The 19202-nt window shown below is 49.0% G+C and overlaps 1 protein-coding gene across 3 annotated transcripts in view; it reads right to left on the bottom strand.

Moving 5' to 3' along the window:
• The window catches only part of LOC120059337 (extracellular sulfatase Sulf-2-like), a 185129-nt gene that overhangs the window by 63909 nt on the left and 102018 nt on the right, over positions 1 to 19202 (bottom strand). The gene's annotated exons all lie outside the window — the stretch shown is intronic.

A 19202-nucleotide genomic window follows, 5' to 3' on the forward strand; every position in this document is an offset into this window, starting at 1 on the left:
ATGTTGAACGTAAGTAGCTTGTGTGTGCACTTTCGTTTGTAGCTTCACGGTTGTTTGTTGTTTTGTATAGTTTGTATAAGTGTTTCGTTTCGTGTTCATCTTCGTCGTAAAATAAAAGAAGATGTATTCATATCACGCTGCGCCTTGGTCCATTCATTCACCTCAAGACGACCGTGACACAATCAGGGAAGGGACTGGGGACTGTAAATAAATACAGGGAAGGGACTGGGGACTGTGAATAAACACACTCAGGGAAGGGACTGGGGACTGTGAATAAACACACTCAGGGAAGGGACTGGGGACTGTGAATAAACACACTCAGGGAAGGGACTGGGGACTGTGAATAAACACAAGGAAGGGACTGGGGACTGTGAATAAACACACTCATGGAAGGGACTGGGGACTGTAAATGAACACAATCAGGGAAGGGACTGAGTACTGTAAATAAACACAAGGAAGGGACCGGGGACTGTGAATAAACACAATCAGGGAAGGGACTGGGGACTGTAAATAAACACAGGAAGGGACTGGGGGCTGTAAATAAACACAGGAAAGGGAAGGGACTGGGGACTGTGAATAAACACAGGGAAGGGACTGGGGACTGTAAATAAACACAGGGAAGGGACTGGGGACTGTAAATTAACACAGGGAAGGGACTGGGGACTGTAAATAAACACACTCAGGGAAGGGACTGGGGACTGTGAATAAACACACTCAGGGAAGGGACTGGGGACTGTGAATAAACACACTCAGGGAAGGGACTGGGGATTGTGAATAAACACACTCAGGGAAGGGACTGGGGACTGTGAATAAACACACTCAGGGAAGGGACTGGGGACTGTGAATAAACACACTCAGGGAAGGGACTGGGGACTGTGAATAAACACACTCAGGGAAGGGACTGGGGACTGTGAATAAACACAGGGAAGGGACTGGGAACTGTAAATAAACACAGGGAAGGGACTGGGGACTGTAAATTAACAAAGGGAAGGGACTGGGGACTGTAAATAAACACAGGAAGGGACTGGGGACTGTAAATAAACACAGGAAAGGGACTGGGGACTGTGAATAAACACAATCAGGGAAGGGACTGGGGACTGTGAATAAACACATGGAAGGGACTGGGGACTGTAAATGAACACACACAGGGAAGGGACTGGGGACTGTGAATAAACACAGGGAATGGACTGGGGACTGTGAATAAACACAGGGAAGGGACTGGGGACTGTGAATAAACACAAGGAAGAGACTGGGGACTGTAAATAAACACAAGGAAGGGACTGGGGACTGTAAATAAACACAGGGAAGGGACTGGGGACTGTGAATAAACACATGGAAGGGACTGGGGACTGTAAATGAACACACACAGGGAAGGGACTGGGGACTGTGAATAAACACAGGGAATGGACTGGGGACTGTGAATAAACACAGGGAAGGGACTGGGGACTGTGAATAAACACAAGGAAGGGACTGGGGACTGTAAATAAACACATGGAAGGGACTTGGGACTGTGAATAAACACACTCAGGGAAGGGACTGGGGACTGTGAATAAACACACTCAGGGAAGGGACTGGGGACTGTGAATAAACACAGGGAAGGGACTGGGGACTGTGAATAAACACAGGGAAGGGACTGGGGCCTGTGAATAAACACAAGGAAGGGACTGGGGACTGTAAATAAACACAAGGAAGGGACCGGGGACTGTGAATAAACACAGGGAAGGGACCGGGGACTGTAAATAAACACAATCAGGGAAGGGACTGTAAATAAACACAAGGAAGGGACTGGGGACTGTGAATAAACACATGGAAGGGACTGGGGACTGTAAATGAACACACTCAGGGAAGGGACTGGGGACTGTGAATAAACACAAGGAAGGGACTGGGGACTGTAAATGAACACACTCAGGGAAGGGACTGGGGACTGTGAATAAACACAAGGAAGGGACTGGGGACTGTAAATGAACACACTCAGGGAAGGGACTGGGGACTGTAAATAAACACAAGGAAGGGACTGGGGACTGTAAATAAACACAGGGAAGGGACTGGGGACTGTGAATAAACACATGGAAGGGACTGGGGACTGTGAATAAACACACTCAGGGAAGGGACTGGGGACTGTGAATAAACACAATCAGGGAAGGGACTGGGGACTCTGAATAAACACACTCAGGGAAGGGACTGGGGACTGTGAATAAACACAAGGAAGGGACTGGGGACTGTGAATAAACACACTCATGGAAGGGACTGGGGACTGTAAATAAACACAGGAAGGGACTGGGGACTGTAAATAAAATAAACACAATCCGGGAAGGGACTGGGGACTGTAAATAAACACAGGGAATTTACTGGGAACTGTAAATAAACACAATCAGGGAAGGGACTGTTAATAAACACACTCAGGGAAGGGACTGGGGACTGTGAATATACACACTCAGGGAAGGGACTGGGGACTGTGAATAAACACAAGGAAGGGACTGGGGACTGTGAATAAACACACTCAGGAAAGGGACTGGGGACTGTAAATAAACACACAAAGGGACTGGGGACTGTAAATAAACACAGGGAAGGGACTGGGGACTGTGAATAAACACATGGAAGGGACTGGGGACTGTAAATGAACACACACAGGGAAGGGATTGGGGACTGTGAATAAACACAGGGAAGGGACTGGGGACTGTGAATAAACACATGGAAGGGACTGGGGACTGTAAATAAACACAGGGAAGGGACTGGGGACTGTAAATAAACACAATCAGGGAAGGGACTGTAAATAAACACAGGGAAGGGACTGGGGACTGTAAATAAACACACTCAGGGAAGGGACTGGGGACTGTGAATAAACACAGGGAAGGGACTGGGGACTGTGAATAAACACATGGAAGGGACTGGGGACTGTAAATAAACACAGGGAAGGGACTGGGGACTGTGAATAAACACAGGGAAGGGACTGGGGACTGTAAATAAACACAAGGAAGGGACTGGGGACTGTAAATAAACACAAGGAAGGGACCGGGGACTGTGAATAAACACAGGGAAGGGACTGGGGACTGTAAATAAACACAATCAGGGAAGGGACTGTAAATAAACAAGGAAGGGACTGGGGACTGTAAATATACACAAGGAAGGGACTGGGGACTGTAAATAAAAACACTCAAGGAAGGGACTGGGGACTGTGAATAAACACAAGGAAGGGACTGGGGACTGTGAATAAACACAAGGAAGGGACTGGGGACTGTAAATAAACACAGGGAAGGGACTGGGGACTGTAAATAAACACAATCAGGGAAGGGACTGTAAATAAACACAGGGAAGGGACTGGGGACTGTAAATAAACACACTCAGGGAAGGGACTGGGGACTGTGAATAAACACAGGGAAGGGACTGGGGACTGTGAATAAACACATGGAAGGGACTGGGGACTGTAAATAAACACAGGGAAGGGACTGGGGACTGTGAATAAACACAGGGAAGGGACTGGGGACTGTAAATAAACACAAGGAAGGGACTGGGGACTGTAAATAAACACAAGGAAGGGACCGGGGACTGTGAATAAACACAGGGAAGGGACTGGGGACTGTAAATAAACACAATCAGGGAAGGGACTGTAAATAAACACAAGGAAGGGACTGGGGACTGTAAATAAACACAAGGAAGGGACTGGGGACTGTAAATAAACACACCCAGGGAAGGGACTGGGGACTGTGAATAAACACACTCAGGGAAGGGACTGGGGACTGTGAATAAACACACTCAGGGAAGGCACTGGGGACTGTTAATAAACACACTCAGGGAAGGGACTGGTGACTGTAAATAAACACAGGGAATTGACTGGGGACTGTAAATAAACACAATCAGGGAAGGGACTGTTAATAAACACACTCAGGGAAGGGACTGGGGACTGTGAATATACACACTCAGGGAAGGGACTGGGGACTGTGAATAAACACACTCAGGGAAGGGACTGGGGGCTGTGAATAAACACAAGGAAGGGACTGGGGACTGTGAATAAACACACTCAGGAAAGGGACTGGGGACTGTAAATAAACACAGGAAGGGACTGGGGACTGTAAATAAACACAGGGAAGGGACTGGGGACTGTGAATAAACACATGGAAGGGACTGGGGACTGTAAATGAACACACACAGGGAAGGGACTGGGGACTGTGAATAAACACAGGGAAGGGACTGGGGACTGTGAATAAACACAGGGAAGGGACTGGGGACTGTAAATAAACACAGGGAAGGGACTGGGGACTGTAAATAAACACACTCAGGGAAGGGACTGGGGACTGTGAATAAACACAGGGAAGGGACTGGGGACTGTGAATAAACACATGGAAGGGACTGGGGACTGTAAATAAACACAATCAGGGAAGGGACTGTAAATAAACACAAGGAAGGGACTGGGGACTGTAAATATACACAAGGAAGGGACTGGGGACTGTAAATAAACAGAATCAGGGAAGGGACTGGGGACTGTGAATAAACACAGGGAAGGGACTGGGGACTGTAAATAAACACAGGGAAGGGACTGGGGACTGTAAATAAACACACGCAGGGAAGGGACTGGGGACTGTGAATAAACACAGGGAAGGGACTGGGGACTGTGAATAAACACATTGAAGGGACTGGGGACTGTAAATAAACACAGGGAAGGGACTGGGGACTGTGAATAAACACAGGGAAGGGACTGGGGACTGTGAATAAACACAAGGAAAGGACTGGGGACTGTAAATAAACACAAGGAAGGGACCAGGGACTGTGAATAAACACAGGGAAGGGACTGGGGACTGTAAATAAACACAATCAGGGAAGGGACTGGGGACTGTAAATAAACACAATCAGGGAAGGGACTGGGGACTGTAAATAAACACAAGGAAGGGACTGGGGACTGTAAATAAACACACTCAGGGAAGGGACTGGGGACTGTGAATAAACACAAGGAAGGGACTGGGGACTGTAAATAAACACAAGGAAGGGACTGGGGACTGTAAATAAACACAAGGAAGGGACCGGGGACTGTGAATAAACACAGGGAAGGGACTGGGGACTGTAAATAAACACAATCAGGGAAGGGACTGTAAATAAACACAAGGAAGGGACTGGGGACTGTAAATATACACAAGGAAGGGACTGGGGACTGTAAATAAACACACCCAGGGAAGGGACTGGGGACTGTGAATAAACACACTCAGGGAAGGGACTGGGGACTGTGAATAAACACACTCAGGGAAGGCACTGGGGACTGTTAATAAACACACTCAGGGAAGGGACTGGGGACTGTAAATAAACACAGGGAAGGGACTGGGGACTGTAAATAAACACAATCAGGGAAGGGACTGTTAATAAACACACTCAGGGAAGGGACTGGGGACTGTGAATATACACACTCAGGGAAGGGACTGGGGACTGTGAATAAACACACTCAGGGAAGGGACTGGGGGCTGTGAATAAACACAAGGAAGGGACTGGGGACTGTGAATAAACACACTCAGGAAAGGGACTGGGGACTGTAAATAAACACAGGAAGGGACTGGGGACTGTAAATAAACACAGGGAAGGGACTGGGGACTGTGAATAAACACATGGAAGGGACTGGGGACTGTAAATGAACACACACAGGGAAGGGACTGGGGACTGTGAATAAACACAGGGAAGGGACTGGGGACTGTGAATAAACACAGGGAAGGGACTGGGGACTGTAAATAAACACAGGGAAGGGACTGGGGACTGTAAATAAACACACTCAGGGAAGGGACTGGGGACTGTGAATAAACACAGGGAAGGGACTGGGGACTGTGAATAAACACATGGAAGGGACTGGGGACTGTAAATAAACACAATCAGGGAAGGGACTGTAAATAAACACAAGGAAGGGACTGGGGACTGTAAATAAACACACTCAGGGAAGGGACTGGGGACTGTGAATAAACACAAGGAAGGGACTGGGGACTGTAAATAAACACAAGGAAGGGAACCGGGGACTGTGAATAAACACAATCAGGGAAGGGACTGGGGACTGTGAATAAACACATGGAAGGGACTGGGGACTGTAAATAAACACAATCAGGGAAGGGACTGTAAATAAACACAAGGAAGGGACTGGGGACTGTAAATAAACACACTCAGGGAAGGGACTGGGGACTGTGAATAAACACAAGGAAGGGACTGGGGACTGTAAATAAACACAAGGAAGGGAACCGGGGACTGTGAATAAACACAATCAGGGAAGGGACTGGGGACTGTAAATAAACACAGGGAAGGGACTGGGGACTGTGAATAAACACACTCAGGGAAGGGACTGGGGACTGTGAATAAACACATGGAAGGGACTGGGGACTGTGAATAAACACACTCAGGGAAGGGACTGGGGACTGTGAATAAACACACTCAGGGAAGGGACTGGGGACTGTAAATGAACACAATCAGGGAAGGGACTGAGTACTGTAAATAAACACAAGAAAGGGACCGGGGACTGTGAATAAACACAATCAGGGAAGGGACTGGGGACTGTAAATAAACACAGGAAAGGGACTGGGGACTGTGAATAAACACAATCAGGGAAGGGACTGGGGACTGTGAATAAACACATGGAAGGGACTGGGGACTGTAAATGAACACACACAGGGAAGGGACTGGGGACTGTGAATAAACACAGGGAAGGGACTGGGGACTGTAAATGAACACACACAGGGAAGGGACTGGGGACTGTGAATAAACACAGGGAAGGGACTGGGGACTGTAAATAAACACAGGGAAGGGACTGGGGACTGCAAATAAACACAGGGAAGGGACTGGGGACTGTAAATAAACACACAAGGCATGTAGGGCTCTATGTGTGTTTGGGACAGTGGGGTTGAAGAACCATGGGGTAGGAAAGCAGGAAGTGAGCATGTTATGTGAAATAGTAAATATACAGATAGCTACATCTCCACAGGGAGTGAGAAGCCACTACGATCAAAATGCAACTTTGATGCGCTCTTTCATTTAGCTATGACTCTTCCTAGCTCTCCCTATCTGGAAATTCTTCATTCTAAAAGCGCAACCACTCAACAACCTCTCAGTGGAGCAACTGTGAGAACATATTTGTATGTGTATGTGTGTTTGTTAATACATAAACATGGACTGTGTGAGTGTGAGCATGGGTATTTACAGGCTACTGCTCCCCTAGAGTCTGGCATTATCCCCTCTCTGGTCCTGCTGGCAGGGAAACGGGTCCCTCTCCACACCCGTATCCACAGGCAACCAAATGGAATGGTGGGCGTTGTGGGGGGCGGCTACTGGGGCATTCTGGGAAGTGAAAAGGCGGAGTGACCCGGAGGTCAGGGCACTTTGGCTCCCGCTGCCTGGGTCACAGCACGGTGACCGCCCTCTGCCCCCTGCCCGCCGAGATAGAGAGAGAGGGGCACACAGCTACAAGAACCCCCACCAGGTCAGAAAATGGCTCCAGTGGCCCTGGATTAAGGCAGGGAAGAGGAAACCACACTAGGGTGGAAGGCAGGCAGGAAGGAAGGAAGGGCCAGTCTGTCTCCCACTCAGCAGGTTAAGTGGGTGCTTAGCGCAGCGGTTTAGGGGGTTGAGAGTGTAATTACCACGCAAACCACGTCCAACCAGGCAACAGAAAGGGACTAAGAGTAGGAGGAAAGAGGATACTTTACTTCTGCCATCTTCAACAAGAAGGCAGGTTCGATGACATATCACTGTGCCAACATACAATCACCCTCTCTCTCTCTCTCTCTCTCTCTCTCTCTCTCTCTCTCTCTCTCTCTCTCTCTCTCTCTCTCTCTCTCTCTCTCTCTCTCTCTCTCTCTCTCTCTCTCTCTCTCTCTCTCTCTCTCTCTCTCTCTCTCTCTCTCTCTCTCTCTCTCTCTCTCTCTCTCTGAATTGGAGATATAGATACTGCCTTCACAGTACTTTCTCTACCTCTGTACTTATATTTCATTACAGTGTAGTCAGCTTGAGCAGCATTTCTCCCCTCCCTAAGCTGTCAAACACAATCATGTTCCCCTCACCATACACACTGACAGAGAACCCTCAATAACACTGCCTTAAAGCCTGTGTGTGTGTGTGTGTGTGTGTGTGTGTGTGTGTGTGTGTGTGTGTGTGTGTGTGTGTGTGTGTGTGTGTGTGTGTGTGTGTGTGTGTGTGTGTGTGTGTGTGTGTGTGTGTGTGTGTGTGTGTGTGTGTGTGTGTGTGTGCCCGCTTGTGTGTTTTAATGATCGGCTAAAAGCAAATATGTCTTGCCGCTGGAAGCTGTGAACTAAACTAATTATGACATCCCCTCTGTTCACTTCAATCCCAAATGTGTAAAATATGAATACAACTAGGGTACAAAGACACTCACTCTCTCGCTCAGGATTCTATTTCCCTCAAGTCATCTTTCAGCGGTACTCCTTTCTAAAACAAGCGTTGCAGTTTGAGGAAGACTATTATAGAGCACCAAGAAGACAGACTAAATATTGATAGGAACAGTCCCAACAAAACTCCACACTGCGTGCCCCCCAGTTACTCTAAAGCGTCTTTCAATGAGGCTTGAATGTAGAACCCAAGTCACTTTACTGATTTCGGGTGTAAATAAGACACACCTACAATGTTTTCCTCAGGTCTCTTGTTTCCATGGCGTTATCATCACCGTGGCCATGAGAAAATCACTATTTATGGCAGAGTGAGTCAGTAATCTATGTTAGGAATACTTCACAGTCAGTCATTTCTGACTCACCCCACAGTGACTCAGCTCGCCCCTTTATTTCCATAATTCCTTATTTGACTTATTTCATTTTAACGACGTGTTTTTCACGTAGGTCTGAGCGGCCAGCCGATTAGAACACAGCGTTATTGCTTCGGGACTTCAGTAAGCGCGCCAGCCTGCCGATGTATTCAAATAATCACAGCGGAGTTCAGAGACAGAATAGAAGCAGACCATATTATGTCCTTCCCTGATGGCACCATATTCCCTTAATAACGCACCGACAGGGTGCCATTAGGGACTCAAACAATGCCCTTTAAAGACCAGACTCCTCCGTAATGACGTCATCTATAAGCCCAGATCTCATTTGATAATTAGATAAGGCTTCCACCAATAGGATTTAGTTGATGAAATAAAAGATGAATTGATAAAAGAAGTGGACTGTGATTCTGGCTCGGTGGAGGCTCGGAGGCTACCCTCCCCGGCTGCTGTGACATTACCTTTTCCTCATAGAAAAGCAAGATACAAATGGCCTTGTCAAACGTTCCTATAAATCTTTCCCACTTTCTGTATGCAGTCCAGATCTGTGTATGTCCCTCTCTGGTCCCTCTCCTCCACAGTGTTATAGCGTGGTGGGGATATTAGGGCCAGTGTTCTCTGTTCTCTGGCTTACCTGTGATGACGGCCCAGCCAGTTGATTCTCGTGTTGGCTTTGGTTCTATTTGGGTTGGGTCTAATCTGGTTCTATCTGGGTGCCTTGCTGTGTTGTGCAGTGCTGTGCAAGTGTTTTCCAGTGGCTCTCTGCTGTGGGCCCTTGGTTAGCCCCTGTGACGGCACTGCCTTTCTTTAGTCCTTGAGAGATTGATGAATCCATTATTTATGCTACCGGCCCATAAATCTCAGAGTCGAGCCCTAAAGTGAGCACCTCGCGCCACGTGGCTTCTCACATTACCCCCTTATTCATCATGTTTAATCATTCATTTAGGCCGCGCTGCCTGCCGCAAGGGGAACGGCACGGCACAGGAACACGCCTGTGGGTTACTCTCTCCTGTGACGTGTGTGTGCGCCGGTGTCTGTGCATGTGTGTGTTCTAGCCAATGGGCTCTTGGTTGGTTAACCCCAGGAGACAGTAAGAGATTGGCCGTCTGTCAGTCCTTTGGTAAATGTCAGCACATTGGTAGAAGGGTATGATGACATATGGAGAGGAAATGTCAGCAGGCACAATGAGTAAAATTTCTGCATGTGTGTGTGTGGATGGAGGTATGGGACCAGGGGGATTGTGGAGATCCCCAAGGACCCCAGAGGATACAAAGCAACTGCTGTTCTGGTGACACTGTCTGGTGGGTAGAGAGAGAGCGAGAGGAATGGGCTGGGGGAATACGCCTCTGTTTGTTTGTGTTCATCCAGTTCTCCTCAGGTCCTGCAGGGCCTGATCCAGCAGTGTGTGCTTCTCTCTGGCTCTCTCTCAGAGTACTCTGTCTAAATCACCTACCAGTCACATGGAGAGTATAATTAACATTGACCTGGAGCCACGACCAGAGACACCTGCTTTTCCTCGAACGGGGAGAGATGGTCTATACTGTGACCTGCTAGAGACTTGGAGAGGTGACATATCCTCATAGGCAAACAAACAAACATCACACTCTTTTCCCCCCTGCATTGGCTGAGAGACACACACACACACACTCACAACCACAAACACACACACTCCCCTTCCTTCCCACACAAACATATTTTGTACGCATTAGCTTGTGTTAAGTGACATTTTTTCCTTACGCTGCCATTCCCTGGGGGCTGAGGGGCAGGCTGGGAGTACAGGTGGTAATATTAAATTGCTCCGAGGTGCCACAATAGTGATGACACGGACACCTCTGCCACTGCTGCTGCGGCGCATATTAATCATCCTCTTAATTACTCACTTCCATCCTCTTACACTGCTTTACATAGGCTGTGTCACACACTCGACTCAGCAAAAACAGCGCCCCCTCTCTCTCCCTCTGCCTCCGTTAACTCTGTAACATAACACAGCCACTTCTCTTTCTCTCCCTACTGTACCCCTCCTCCTCATCCCTTCCTCACCACCCCCAGATATGACTACAACACAGCACAGCACAGCACAGCACAGCACAGCACAGCACAGCACAGCACAGCACAGCACAATCCCCTACACCACCACCCAAAACCATTACAAAAGCGAATCCCCTCGTCCTTCAGTCACCCCCCAGAACCCCAGCCCTACCTCAGTAGGCAAAGATAGCTGAAAAGATGTCATTACAGCCATTTCATCATTTGACGTAATCTCAAGCCAATTTACCTGCAATCCCCTCTGAGAGGGCAGGCTGCACATTCAGAATAATGTGTCAGTGGTTGGTCTGAGACAGAAGTGTTATCTACATGTGAATGCCCCTTGGGATGAGTGGAGGCCCTCAGGCAGGCAGCTCTGTCTCAGGCCCTGGGCTGCTGGGACCACTACTATACTGCTGCTGCTGGGCTGCTCTGAGCCTCCCTGGGACCACTATTATACTGCTGCTGCTGGGGGGATCTGAGCCTCCCTGGGACCACTATTATACTGCTGCTGCTGGGCTGCTCTGAGCCTCCCTGGGACCACTACTATACTGCTGCTGCTGGGGGGATCTGAGCCTCCCTGGGACCACCACTATACTGCTGCTGCTGGGGGGATCTGATAGGCAAGACATTGACCACCAGGCCAGCCAGCCAGTCAGAGCACTCAGTGACCTGGAGGGTGGGCAAAGTCACCTCAACCTCTGAACCTAGAACAGGTGATAACATGTAACGGTCCATAGGAGCTCCAACTGTCTCATAGCTGGTGTTGGATCGATAGAACTCCACTACTCTCATCAGGTACCAAGAGGAAGATATACTGTAGTAAATGGTTTGCCAGAGTTGACCTCTGTATGACATCACATAATGTACCCATGACCTTGGAAGGTTGTCATCTTGCTGGGAGTACCACAACTAGGCTCAAAGAACACAACAGAAATGCAGTACCAACCAACTCACACATTGTACATGACCAATCATTGAGTCCTCCCACGCTTTTATGAGGATATCACCCCCCCAGTTAAGACGGTGCTTCGCAGTGCGACCACTGGCTAATTGGCCGCTCCATCCTAACGAGCAGCAGGTTGTAAATGCCACCTCATGCAGCGTGGAGGATCCCCTGGCTGCTCCTAGTCTCTACTGGTGTGGCTCAGGACTGCCTGGTCCTACTGATAACAGGTCCTTTAGTGAGGCTCCTACCAGCAGCCTTCAGCCTCCTAATGACTGGCTCATTAATAATGCATCCACACAGACCTCCTCTGGATCCCTCTAATTGCCATCATTTGTTTCTCCCAGCAGAGAGGGGGCTTTAAGTGTAATCCATACTGGACCAGCGACTCACAATTAGACACTCTTACTGAACACACACACACACCTGAAAGCTAGCATGTACATAAGCACAGTTAACTAGTAGCCTACTGCACGTGCACATTATTGCATATAGGCCATGGTGGAAATATAATGAGTTACTGTAGCAGCAGCTCAGTCTCTGATTAGAAGAGATAGTGGTGATTGAAGTGAAAAGGTGTGGCGAGAGAAGAGGAGAGGAGAGAGAGAGAGAAGAGAGGCCAGGGACTTAAAGAGAGCTGAGGGAACAGGGGAATGAGAGAATGGGAAAGATGCCTAGAGTCCCTGTGTGTCTGAGCCATAGAGGCACCTCAGAAACAGGATACACTTCCTACAGAAAGAGCGAGAGAGAAAGAGGGAGAGAGAGAAAGAGGAAGAGAGAGAACGAGAGAGAGAGAAAGAGAGAGAGAAAGAAATAGGAAGAGGAAGAGAGAGAGAGAAAGAGAGGGAGAGAGAGAGAGATAAAGATAAAGAAAGAAAGAGGAAGAGAGAGAGGAAAGAAAGAGGAAGAGAGAGAGAGAGAGAAAGAGGAAGAGAGAGAGAAAGAAAGAGAGTGAGAGAGAGAGAGAGAGAGAGAAAGAGAGAGATAGAGAGAGAAAGAGAGAGAGAAACAGAGAGAGAGAGAGAGAGACAGAGACAGAGAGAGAGAGGGAGAGACAGAGAGAGAGCGAGCGAGCGAGAGAGAGAGAGGAGAGAACTGTGATGTCCATGGTTTATGTGAGGAGGAACCAACTGAGTGATGTTAATTTCATCCTCTCTGTTTCTTTCCAGTGTTTCATGGGTTCTATGAGTCAGTTTCTCTTCCTAGCCCTTGGTGGATCCTTCTGTACATTTATAGTTTGTGTCCCAAATAGCACTCTGTACCCTATATAGTGCACTAGTTATGACCAGGGCCCATATGGTTCGGGTCAAAAGTAGTGCATTACATAGGGTATAGGGTGCCATTTGGGATGCATCCCAGAGGGAAGCCATGGCCCTTAGTGCAACTCCCTGTGGACAGTAAAGTCAGGTATTACAGTACTTTATGAGCCTACATTATGTGTTTACTGCCTGTGAAGCCCTGCCTGCAGCTCCCAGCCTGGGGCAACAACAGCTTCATCACTTTCATTAGACACAGACAGGTAGAGGCTGCCATGACAGGGGGCTCAGCGGACTATATAGTGCACTACTAGGAAGCGGTTTGAAATGCAGCTCTAGTGTATTGGAGGAGGTGGGGATGAAAATGGCCCCTCAGAGGTAATGTGAGCCCCTGCCTGGCAGTGGGTCTTCCTCCTTCTGGGATCACAGCCCTAATGAGTTCTAGAGACAGGCCCTGTTCTGCTCCCTTCTGGGATCACAGCCCCAATGAGTTCTAGAGACAGGCCCTGTTCTGCTCCCTTCTGGGATCACAGCCCCAATGAGTTCTAGAGACAGGCCCTGTTCTGCTCCCTTCTGGGATCACAGCCCTAATGAGTTCTAGAGACAGGCCCTGTTCTGCTCCCTTCTGGGATCACAGCCCTAATGAGTTCTAGAGACAGGCCCTGTTCTGCTCCCTTCTGGGATCACAGCCCCAATGAGTTATAGAGACAGGCCCTGTTCTGCTCCCTTCTGGGATCACAGCCCTAATGAGTTCTAGAGACAGGCCCTGTTCTGCTCCCTTCCGGGATCACAGCCCTAATGAGTTCTAGAGACAGGCCCTGTTCTGCTCCCTTCTGGGATCACAGCCCTAATGAGTTCTAGAGACAGGCCCTGTTCTGCTCCCTTCTGGGATCACAGCCCCAATGAGTTCTAGAGACAGGCACTGTTCTGCTCCCTTCTGAGCTGCCCTTAACCCTGCCACTGGGCAGCACACACACGATGGCCTATCCAAGTCTTTCTAAACCAGCAGCTGCTGCCATTATGCTTCCTCAGGCGCACAGCTGTGTCACCAGCCACCACCACAGCCACAGTCATGGCTCCACTCCACACCACAGCAGAGATGGGGGACAGCAGGGGAAGCAGTTATCCACCCCGTTCTCATTAGTTAGTCCGTGCTGTGGTTGTTTACCAGCTGGATTCTATCCTCATTCCTTAAAAACACATACACACATACACACATACACACACACACACACACACACACACACACACACACACACACACACACACACACACACACACACACACACACACACACACACACACACACACACACACACACACACACACACACACACACACACACACACACCTCCAGCTAACTCCTAGTACTGCTGATGAGGCAGAGCTATGACACCAGGATGAATAGGTGTGTGGTGCGTGTCTCTGGGCTCTGCTCTGGAGGAAGACCACGTAAAAGATGCTAAATCACCCGGTTCACAGCCCGTTGGGGAGCTTACGGGTGAGGGCTGGCCATCCGGGAACACACTCATCCATTCCCCCTATCCATCCTGGAGGAGACACACACTCATCCATTCCCCCTATCCATCCTGGAGGAGACACACACTCATCCATTCCCCCTATCCATCCCGGAGGAGACACACTCATCCATTCCCCCTATCCATCCCGGAGGAGACACACTCATCCATTCCCCCTATCCATCCCGGAGGAGACACACTCATCCATTCCCCCTATCCACCCCGGAGGAGACACACTCATCCATTCCCCCTATCCATCCCGGAGGAGACACACTCATCCATTTCCCCTATCCACCCCGGAGGAGACACACTCATCCATTCCCCCTATCCATCCCGGAGGAGACACACTCATCCATTCCCCCTATCCACCCCGGAGGAGACACACTCATCCATTCCCCCTATCCATCCCGGAGGAGACACACTCATCCATTTCCCCTATCCATCCCGGAGGAGACACACTCATCCATTTCCCCTATCCACCCCGGAGGAGACACACTCATCCATTCCCCCTATCCATCCCGGAGGAGACACACTCATCCATTCCCCCTATCCACCCCGGAGGAGACACACTCATCCATTCCCCCTATCCATCCCGGAGGAGACACACTCATCCATTCCCCCTATCCACCCCGGAGGAGACACACTCATCCATTCCCCCTATCCATCCCGGAGGAGACACACTCATCCATTTCCCCTATCCACCCCGGAGGAGATGCTCTCAGTATGAGACATCCCCAAACAGACCTGCGATAGGCTCACTCTAACTACAGACCCGTTTTCACATCAGAGGTTTATGTTACAATATAAGTGAGCTCTGATCGGAGGGACTGATTCCATCGCAGTTCAACAACAATAATGGTAAAGGGATATGGGATAACATTATCATAGGGTTCTTTTTAAATGTCTAGTTGACATTAATGGTGTGTATACCATTGACTCCCAGGGCCCTGCCTCTACAGTACTACACAGTGTGAGCCTGTTCCTTTGCTTTGGGACAGATCCAGCAGTGTGAGAGTGGTGGCTTGGCTCTGGACTCTGTGTGGGCTTTCTGGTTTGTGTCTCCCGACCGCTTCCCACAGGGAGGAATTCTCACATTGTAATGTGGTAGTTTAGGGAACCACTTCGTCTGCTCTCTCGCCTCCTACTGAACTGTGTGGGCCAGAGCTTCATTCAGAGCCAGGCGAAAGCAGGATTGAAGATAGAGGAACACACACATTAGGAAGGAGAACAGAGAACCACAGGGACGGGAGTCCCAGTCCGCCACCACACAAACTGGAGTTGCACTACCATGTAGGAATGTGGCGATCCCTCTCTGTAATGGTCCATAATAAATGAATATTAAGACTTAATGACAATGGCGCTTACACACCAGGCAGCCCAGGTGTGGTGTAGACAGAGTGAGGAATACCTGTGGGAGAGAGATCGACGAGCATTTAGCTAGCTGCCGATGGTGGTGGTGGTGGAGTGAGTCAGTGTGAGCACGTCTGTCCATAGGCTGGCATGGGTTCAGACAGGACAGGACAGCTTTGCAGAAGGGCCTTGAGTGGCGGTTGGTTGGGAGCCAACGGACAGCCCACTAAGGACAGGGACAGACTGGAAGACAGACAGCCATCCAAGAGGTGTCGGCTTTTATAGACTCCACTCTCTCTCCACACAATACACACAAGCATGTAAAGTTAGAGCTCTCTCATTCATATGGCTTCTTAAAGTCAGGAAGGACTCTTAATGTCAGCCACTGTTGTTACACAACATATCTAATTACACAGTTATACCGTTTTGAATACAAAAACAGATGGCAGCATCTCTACAAAAACAGACACTGGAACACACAGTGAGGTAAACGACCTCCCTCTGCTGCTCTTCTCTCACCTCTCCTTCTACTCCGTCGCATCCTGCACTTGTCTCAGTTCATGAAATGTTCTGAAACATTTCCCCCTCTGCTTTAGGCCGACAGAAGTCTCTCATATTTAACATCCTGGTTTTGGAGTGGTTTCTCCCTCCTCTCCATCTGTTTTGGAAGCTTAGGGCTGACTTCCCTTTGTGGTGGGCTGAGCTGTAAAAGTGTATGTGCCGTGCCAGTGTACTGTCAGCTCCTTCCCCACACCTCCCTGTCTCTCTCCACCCCAGCGACATTAACTCCATCTACAGGGCCTCAGGAAATGAGATAAATATGTCTTAGAGGACATGATGAGTCGGCACTTTCTGCTGTAGAGTTCAGCACTTAACGTCGAGAGCAGGGGAAAGAGAGAGCGAGAGAAAGTATGAGAGAGAGAGCGAAAGAGAGAGACAGAGAGTCAGAGAGACAGAGAGAGAGAGAGAGAGAGAGAGAGAGAGAGAGAGAGAGAGAGAGAGAGAGAGAGAGAGAGAGAGAGAGAGAGCAAAAGGGAGAGAAAGAGAGAAATGGGGTAGAGAAGGCAGGAGAGTAGGAGAGACATGGGGTAGATAAGGCAGGAGAGTAGGAGAGACATGGGGTAGAGAAGGCAGGAGAGTAGGAGAGAGATGGGGTAGAGAAGGCAGGAGAGTAGGAGAGACATGGGGTAGAGGAGGCAGGAGAGTAGGAGAGACATGGGGTAGAGGAGGCAGGAGACGAACAAAGAAACGGTGAGAATAGGAGATGGCGAGACAGTGAGGTGAAAGGGAACAGATGGATGAGAAAATGAGATGGAAGGGGGATAGAGAGAGAGAGAGAGGGGGGGGGATATAGAGAGAGAGAGGGGGATAGAGAGAGAGAGAGAGAGAGAGAGAGAGAGAGTGGGGATAGAGAGAGAGAGAGAGAGAGAGAGAGAGGGGGATAGAGAAAGAGAGAGAGAGAGAGAAAGAGAGAGTATTGATGCAACTCTTTCCATTCATGAGTCAAGGCTATCGGCACAGTACTTTAGTGAGAGAGAGAACAGTGAGTTTGAGCCGGAGGACGTGTTAGACACTAAAACCTCTGTCTCATCTCCTGGGATAAGCATTATGGCTGTCAGAGACCTGGGGGCTATTTCTGTTCCCTCTACCCCAACTGCTGGCTCATAACTGAGCCTGAGCTCGGCCAGAGCTGGCCTGTTTCATGGAGGAGGGAGGAGGAGAGGAGCTGCTGGTCTATCTATAGGATGACAATCTTATCTGATTGCAAGCCTAAAATCCCCCTATTGCCTAATAACGGCAATAAAACAGCATCCTGCTGCAACGCCACTGACTCACTGACAGAGTGAGGATACAGAAAGAGGAAATTATTCATAGACTTTGTTCAAGTCATGAGGAGAAGAATTTAATGTGCGTCACACAGAGAAAAACATTTACGTGTTAGTGACTGTTGTCAAATAGATATAATACGGTCTGGAAAGCCCTTGTTTCCAGGCAAAGTTAGAACCACAAACCACCACTGCTGCTCTGGCTACAGCCTGTCCATGTAGGGAGGCAGAGTCCTGAAGTTAACACCGGGGTGGAATCTGGACCACAATCTGGCTGCATGCCTGCATGCTGATCTCTGTGGCAAGGGCACTATGGACAAGGACATACCAATAACTTGACGGTCTGTTACAACGGTTGTGAATGTGGCTCACCTCTAATGTGCAGTCTTGAGCAGAGACATGTTGCCAGGCTGTGCCCTTTAGGTGAAATTGCTGAGGAACACACAGGTACACACACACGGGTACACACACACACACACACACACACACACACACACACACACACACACACACACACACACACACACACACACACACACACACACACACACACACACACACACACACACACACACACACACACACACACACACACACACACACAGATAAACACAGAAACATGCACACACTCCATCCATATCCAATCTAGCCTTCTCTAACTCTGAAGCCCTCTCTCTGCAGTCACAAACACATCACACATCACACGCTAGACACTACAAAGGATTACATCAAAAGTCTCTATAGTGTTATCTCTCTCTCTCTCTCTCTCTCTCTCTCTCTCTCTCTCTCTCTCTCTCTCTCTCTCTCTCTCACACACACACACACACATACACACACACACACACACACACACACTAAAGTTCCCCTAACACCTCCAAACAGTGGGGACCAGCGTCTTCATTTAGAGGTGAGTGTGTGGCTCAATATCCACCCTAAGGTCTAAAGTGAATTATGCTGCAGAAGAATAACAGTGTTGTAAATGAAGTGGCTCTGGTCTAGAACACTGTAACTGTCCTGGGTGGCCTGGTCCTGTGCTGCCTGCCTGCTCTGCTTGCTCTAATCTCAGTGTGACCAACCACCCCAGCCTGGGCACAGAGGAGCACATAGGTGACAAAGTGACACGGTGCCTGAGCCCACCACTGGCTCTGTGTGTGTGTGTGTGTATGTGTGTGTGTGTGTCTATATATATATATGTGTGTATGTATGTATGTATGTATGTGTGTGTGTGTGTGTGTGTGTGTGTGTCTATATATATATATGTGTGTATGTATGTATGTATGTATGTGTGTGTGTGTGTGTGTGTGTGTGTGTGTGTGTGTGTGTGTGTGTGTGTGTGTGTGTGTGTGTGTGTGTGTGTGTGTGTGTGTGTGTGTGTGTGTGTGTGTGTGTGTGCGTGCGCCAGAGGTGCCATGCACTGCTACAACCTCAAGTGTGTATGTATACCAGTATGTTTGAAAGCGGAGGAGCATTTAGAGCTGTAGAGGTTAGTGTTTTCTGTGTTTCAGCCTCAGAGGAAGCAGAACCGTACCAGAGCCGACACTCATTAGAGAGAGC

The sequence above is a fragment of the Salvelinus namaycush genome, chromosome 14 (genome assembly GCF_016432855.1).
Source record: "Salvelinus namaycush isolate Seneca chromosome 14, SaNama_1.0, whole genome shotgun sequence".
Lineage (NCBI taxonomy): Eukaryota > Metazoa > Chordata > Actinopteri > Salmoniformes > Salmonidae > Salvelinus > Salvelinus namaycush.